The 7197-nt window shown below is 37.6% G+C and overlaps 1 long non-coding RNA gene across 2 annotated transcripts; it reads right to left on the bottom strand.

Moving 5' to 3' along the window:
• Positions 1 to 228: 228 nt before the first annotated feature.
• On the bottom strand, positions 229 to 1728 carry LOC143615356 (uncharacterized). 2 transcript variants are annotated; one of them, XR_013150460.1, is made up of 5 exons: positions 1703 to 1728; positions 1397 to 1577; positions 1240 to 1314; positions 582 to 690; positions 229 to 476 (listed from the first exon to the last, which is right to left on the bottom strand). It is a non-coding gene; the product is annotated as an uncharacterized LOC143615356 (long non-coding RNA). The 2 variants fall into 2 exon arrangements; XR_013150459.1 differs by having other exon boundaries at positions 1240 to 1577.
• Positions 1729 to 7197: the final 5469 nt, after the last annotated feature.

The raw sequence follows: 7197 nt of genomic DNA, 5'->3' as shown, positions 1-7197 counted from the left end.
AACATTCTAGTTTTGTTTCATTACATCACATTTTATGTTATCCGGATACTAATTTAGACGACAAGAAAAGATTTTTGGAGCTGGGGTGTTGGCGAGTAGCCTCTCTATGTTATAGGATACAGGAAAAGTTTGATCTCATCATAATCTTCAAAGACTCTACTGATAGCTTGTTTGTTGTCGGTTGGTTTTGTGTTTTACAATCAAACCTTTTTTTGTTCATGAACTAGTTTTTGCAACCCGCGCGTTGCACTGGGTGTGACCATATTACTCAGTAGACGTTGAAACCATCGTTACACCATGATAAGGCCACAGTCCTAAAACCTTCATATAAGTTGTTCTTGAAGATATAATGTAATTTTCAAAAAACTTTTATAGTGGTGCCTTGACACTTCAATTTTTAAATTATACAACAGGTATCTCTGCGCAGCTATAGTCTTCTAATGTGTTTCATCCTTTCATCATTTTCTCACTTTGGCCTGTATCAGCATATGAAATACACACATATATTAGATAGTTGTTTATGTAAGTTGCATGTTAAAAGAATAAACTTTATGTAGGTGTATGTTTAGTTATGTGTGTACCTGGTGAATTAATTTGGCCCAATGCCTATTGCCTACCATTGATGTCATTGTCTCGTCGAATACAACTGCGGTGGTCGATAAGGACTCGTCAGCGATTGTTGCGGTATACCTGTCAATAGATGTCGTTAATTAAGAATGGTTATTACAAGCAGAAACCTCAATTGATGTCAACAAATACATTTAAGCAAGTGAAAACTGAAGATTAAAACATCAGAATTTTTGTGTATGTAAATATATGCATGCATTCTACTTTTTGTGTAAAACAAATGACCATAACTCTAAAAGGAATTCAAGGTTATCTAGATTTATCAATGTCCCGATTTAAAGAAAACTGAAATAAAAAAAGCTTTTGAATTAGTGCAGGCAATACCATTTTGGCGAAACCAAGGTAGCTATGTTTGCCAACACTAAATATACTGAAGTGTAAAATGGTAAACATAAGGAAAAAATGTCATAAAAAGCATATTACTAAGAAATAACAACCTGCACCAACGCCAAATTGCACCAATCAAAAGCTTAAAACTGCCCATAGTCTAATGATCATGAAGATCAGCTTGGAAATCATTAACTTGAGGTCTTTCTCTAAAACATTTACTGCTTAATATAAGGAAATCATAAGTTAAGGAAAAAAAACGGGCTATGATAATTGTGTAAGAACCTTGCAATGCCACGATATGAATCTGAAGATCGTTGTCCCCTTAGTTAAACCAATCATCATAGCCTTCATAGAAAACTACACAGGAATAATACACTTAGTAGCTTCAAAAAGTGTAGTTAAAAGAATTATAATCTGTAAACAAAATAGTAAACCTTACGTAGTAGTCAATAAGTGGAAACTTGGATAATTCAAATGAACAGCGAGTATGTGAGAGAACAGATTTGGTTGCAAATAAACTGTCGCATAGTCCATAACCACACCATCCGAGTCTTGCCACGCCACGACATGAATCCAATACCCCTTAACTTTAAACCAACCATCATACCCTTTGAAGTAAACTACACAGCACCATACGAAGCAAGTAACCAAATCAAAATCTGAGCTTTAACGATAACAAAGCCTCTTGTAGAAGACTAAATAAAATCAAACTATAGTGCTTAAAAAGTACGAAGTAGTTTATTACCTTAAAGAGCGCATGATACAATGGAAATGACCATTGGACGACAACAACAGTACTCTAATGGATTTCGTTCATATGGCATGCTGCTGAGTCATACATCATTTATCTGCAAAAAAAAAGTAAATAAATAAATACACGAAACATGTAATTAGAGTCATAAAACAATAGTTTATTAAGTTTGTTCAATGATATAGTGACCAATTAGTAGTAGTCTTCGTACTACTTATAGTAAAAACAGATACACCATTTGGTTCCAAAGTCATTCTATAATCCACACAAAAGTCAAGTTACAAATGAAGATATAGATCAAGACTACTAAATATTGTTGTTCCACCTAATTTCCATTAGACGTGCTAAACTGTTGTGGATGTTAATTGAAGGATTTAGTAAAAGAAACCTTATCATTACAAATACACATTCGTATTATTTTGATGACTTGATGTTAACTGTACAATTCTGTAATATCACAAACGATTTGTGTGCCTGTAATTGTAAAGAATATCAACCTCAATAATGAGGGATTGTATATTGATAACTATATATAATACAAGAATACATAAAACTCTCCTATGATTGAGGGAGAGTTGACTAAGTAAATAAGTAAAACAATATTTTACAAATATAAAATATCTCTTCCTAATTATACTCTAATACCCCCCTTCAATCGAAAAGGTGGTGGACCAAGCCGAAGCATAGTACGAAAAGCCTCAAAGGGAGCACGCGGAAGACTTTTGGTGAAGATGTCGGCCACCTGGAGATTGGTAGGCACAAAACGAGTGTAGAGTTTACCCGAAGTAACCCATTCTCGAACAAAGTGATAATCGAGATCAATATGTTTGGCCCGCTTGTGTGAAACAGGATTCTGAGACATGAAAATAGCACTTTTATTGTCACATAAAAGTGTAGGCCGGTCAGGGGGTAGAGCATTAAGTTCCTTCAGTAAGTGAGTGATCCAAACAAGTTCAGCCGCTGTGTTTGCCATAGCACGATACTCCGATTCACAGCTTGATCTAGAAACAGTGGGTTGTTTCTTCGCACTCCAAGATACTAGATTACCTCCCAGAAATATAGAGTATCCATAGGTTGACCGACGTGTGTCAATACAACGCGCCCAATCAGCGTCGGAGTAACCAGCGAGGATTTAATCGATTTACTAAAAGTAAGACCAAACGAGAGAGTAACTTTGACATAACGGAGTATTCGCTTTACTGCTTTGAAATGATCAATGGTTGGAGCATGTAAAAATTGGGAGACTTGATTAACCACATAAGATAGATCAGGTCTCGTGATAGTCAGGTACTGGAGAGCTCCCACTATTGACCGATAGAGAGTTGGATCATCAAACTGTTCACCGGCCAATGTAAATGATTCCGATGGCGCAAGAGGAGTAGCAATCGGCTTAGAGTCAATCAACTCAACACGTTTCAAAATGTCCATTGCATATTTTGATTGAGTGAGGAAGGTACCGGAATCGGTATATGCTACTTCAAGGCCAAGGAAATAGTTGTGGACTCCAAGATCCTTGGTGGCAAATTCCTTGTTGAGCCGGGATATAAAGGAGCCAATATGAAGTTCATTGCTTCCCGTGAGAATAAGGTCATCAACGTAGACAAGGAGATGCATGATACAACCATCCCGTTGATAAATAAATAGGGAGGTGTCGGCACGGCTACAGGAGAAGCCATAGGAAACAAGGAAGGAACTCAACCGAGATGGAACCATGCACGGGGCGCCTGTTTGAGACCGTAGAGAGCCTTAGACAGCTTGCATACATGATTGGGAAATTTGGAATCAACAAACCTCGTAGGCTGCTCCATAAATACGGTCTCGTTTAGGCTGATCAACCTCAATAATGAGGGATTGTATATTGATAACTATATATAATACAAGAATACATAAAACTCTCCTATGATTGAGGGAGAGTTGACTTAAGTAATAAGTAAAACAATATTTTACAAATATAAAATATCTCTTCCCAGTTTTAAGTCTTCCCAAAGGTTGAAGGATCAATAGGTACTGCCAAGTGCCAAAACAATAGTTAGACTTGATGTTGCACCATGAAGCTGGTCTAATAAAGTAATAATCTCACTAACATCATCCAAAATGGTCAGTTTTATTCTATTACCTTCGTATATATATCAAACAAAACACATACAATCAAACAAACCAAATTACCATGTAAAAGAGGAGATGCATAGTTTGTGTACGTTGAATCAGTTTGGAGTCTGTAATTATCATCTTCGCTCTTAATCGATATTGAATTGGTTCATTTAATGATTACATAGAAGTCGGCAACCCATCACCACGCCAACGCCGCCTAGGGTTCCCAAATGGAACCCGCCCACACCAACTTACGAAGCCAGCAACGGACGCCAGGCGGCAAGAGGCTACCGGACCACCACCGCCACCTAGGGTTCCAAGTAGAACCCGGCAACAGTAGGCTAGCCACATACACCCGGTGAAAAACACCACCGCCGCCTACGGTTTCCAAATACAGCCCGGAAGCAGTAGGTTAGCCGGAGTAAAACACCAGAACACCACCTACGGTTTCCAAATGGAACCGGACGGTGTTGAAAATGGAGTTACCAGATGTATTAAGATGGCGGTGTTGAACCTGGTGGTCTGGGGTGGTGACGCAAGCGATGGTAGCAAGCCAGAGAGATAAGCCAGTTATGCGGGACCAAGAGAGTCAAGAGACTTGTGGAGTTGTCTCTGCAAGAAAAACACGTCATTGAAAACGTGTAAACCAAATGATGTAGCCAGTACACCTGGCAACCACACTACCAAATTCTGTACAACGTTAAAAGCATAGGGTACAACTCATGTTGCAAAACACTCCCGAAATTGTAAGTATATAAACTAGGATTTCGACCCCCCGCGTTGCGGGGGGTTGTGAAACCATAGACAAAGCTCAGATCATGGTGATCGAGAGTCAAGTAAACCTTCTCGATTGTGATCATCACGGCTTTGAAAAACCCAAAAAACTTAAAAGTTTGGTTTCAAATCATCATACCACAAATGAAAATCAACGGTACAGAATGAAGAATCACATCTCCGATATGGTTACAATATTAAATAACGGAGTGTCATCATGGTAAAACACAACGTACAAACAACATAAGCAAACTGAGTCACAACAGTCGTTAGCAACCAAACTTCCTTCAAAGTTCATTCAGGTCTTCGTAATAGCAGAAAAAAAGTCAAAGTTAACCTTTAAGCAAATAAGAAAATGAAACATAATAGGCTCGGATACGTAATCATTATAGCCGTTATCAACGAAACCAACTCAACGTAAGTCGTAAAGCTGGTGGAAAAAAACCGAATCACAAAATGCCCCGGGTTTGTGACAAAGGAAAACTAACCATGAACATCTAAAAAATCGTATAACCCGTGATATTCAACAATTGTAAAAGAAAAACCAATCCGCTCTACTCAAAACAAAAATGAAAAGGAAAAATATATGACAAATGTATAACATCGAACCCAATATCGGTAACAAAAATTGTAAATCACATTACTCATTGCTTGGATCTCCACTATGGCTGCAACATAGTTGTCGCGCCAAATGTTAGAGCATCATCATAGCTTAGATGGAAAGCCACCCCGACTGCCAAACAGGCGGCCAGAAAACGCATCCGTGAATTAACGGTATAATCACAACCACCATTAAATCAAATGAGGATTTAAGAAAACTTGAACAAAAGTTAAGGAAAAAAAATTGTTACAGCTTCTTCATATTAATTACTAATCCAAACTATAACAACAGCGTGCAGACCATAAAAAAAATTGGACTGAGCTTATGGGCTGCATTTTGAAGAGACAATTTAATAAGACATATTGTCTCGGTTAATGTTCATCCATAAATAATGCAATTTTTTTTACTTTCATCTACAATTATACTTAAGTAATATTTTAATTAAGATTTAAGAGCAATATTATTATCAATGGACAGAACCTACACGCATGCATATCATATATACATACACATACGTTAAATGTATATGCATATATAATACATACACGTATATGGATTGCGAACGTAGTCAAAGACATGATACGTATATAAAAACTCAGTCAAAACACTTTGAAAATATTTAACGAACCTGAAGTAGTTTATTACCTAAAAGAATGCACGATACACTCGATTACGAACAACAGATTCGCCGTTCGACACAAATACACCTGTGGTCGACAGCCATCGGTCTCCACCGTCACTGCCCCTAGGGTTCCAAAAAAACCCGTAAACTGTCACAGCATCAACGTCAGCCTAGGGTTTCCAAAATGGTTCTCCACATTGTTCCATCTGCATGTAAAACCCATCATGACAAACATTAAAACTAAGCAAAAATATTCACAACTGAAGCAAAAAAGAATCATAGAAATACTTGCTTATTATGGCTTATCCTCTCGTTACAACATTCGTCCACATTCGATCACAGTTGTGTCTTTCGGCGAGTCAAATAACTACTATAAATGCATTCGTGGAACTTAAAAAAATCAAAGGAAAATAACCTCAAAATAACATATATTGTATGTGAATATCATGCAAACCTTGAACTTATATCCAATGTTGGAACCCCCACACGTTGTGGCTTGGTTTTAATAATCTTAAAATAAATATGCCAACCCAAGGCTCAAGATCATGGCTGCAATGCACGTTGCCACGCCAAAAGCCGAAGTATCATCATAGCCATAAAATGAATCTCAAAAGGCGTAATCACAATAGGCTCACACCGGCTGCAACATAAGTTGCCACGCCAAAGTATGAATCATCATCACAGCCATAAACGAATTTGATGACCCAACTAAAAATTAAGCGTTTTGAATGTACCAAAAAAAATGCGACTTAAGTAAAAGAATCTAGGATTAGGCTCAAGTTGGTATCACAGCTGCAACATACACTGTTACACCAAAAACCGAACATCATCATTGCCATAGATCAAACTGAAGAGACAAAATCACATACATAACCATTATACTTCTTAAAGTCCAATCAAAGTCAAAGTTAACCCCTTCCCATTAAAAAGTAAACTCGAGGCACAGGTCGGTATCATGGCTACAACAAAGATTGATATGCCAATAACCAAACATCATCATAGCAATAAACCGATTTGAGAGGCGAAATCGCAATAGGGTCTCACCATGGCTACAACATAAGTTGCCATGCCTATGATCGAAATATCATCACAATTATAAATGAACCCCATTATATTTGTAATGAGGCGGTCTTTCTTTCTATCGACAACCAAGATATCTCAGTTGCCAATCCAAGACAACACAGGCTGATACAAACACCATTGTTGGGTCAAATTCAACTCGTTCAAATTATTCAAGAAGTTTTAGTTGAACGATAATGAAATACATTCAAAGTCACAATAGAGCAACATAAATTGAAGATGAATGTGTAAGTGTCATAATAGGGCAACAGAAAAAGTGCAGCTCACCATCTTAGGCTAGATGGAGAGAGGCGGCAAAAGTCCAGGTGACCACCGACACAA

This window comes from Bidens hawaiensis, unplaced genomic scaffold, assembly GCF_021521415.1.
Source record: "Bidens hawaiensis isolate Kalapana, Puna unplaced genomic scaffold, B.hawaiensis_p1.1 tig00042657_1, whole genome shotgun sequence".
In the NCBI taxonomy this organism is placed as follows: Eukaryota; Viridiplantae; Streptophyta; class Magnoliopsida; order Asterales; family Asteraceae; genus Bidens; species Bidens hawaiensis.
This window is presented reverse-complemented; position numbering and strand designations above follow the sequence as displayed.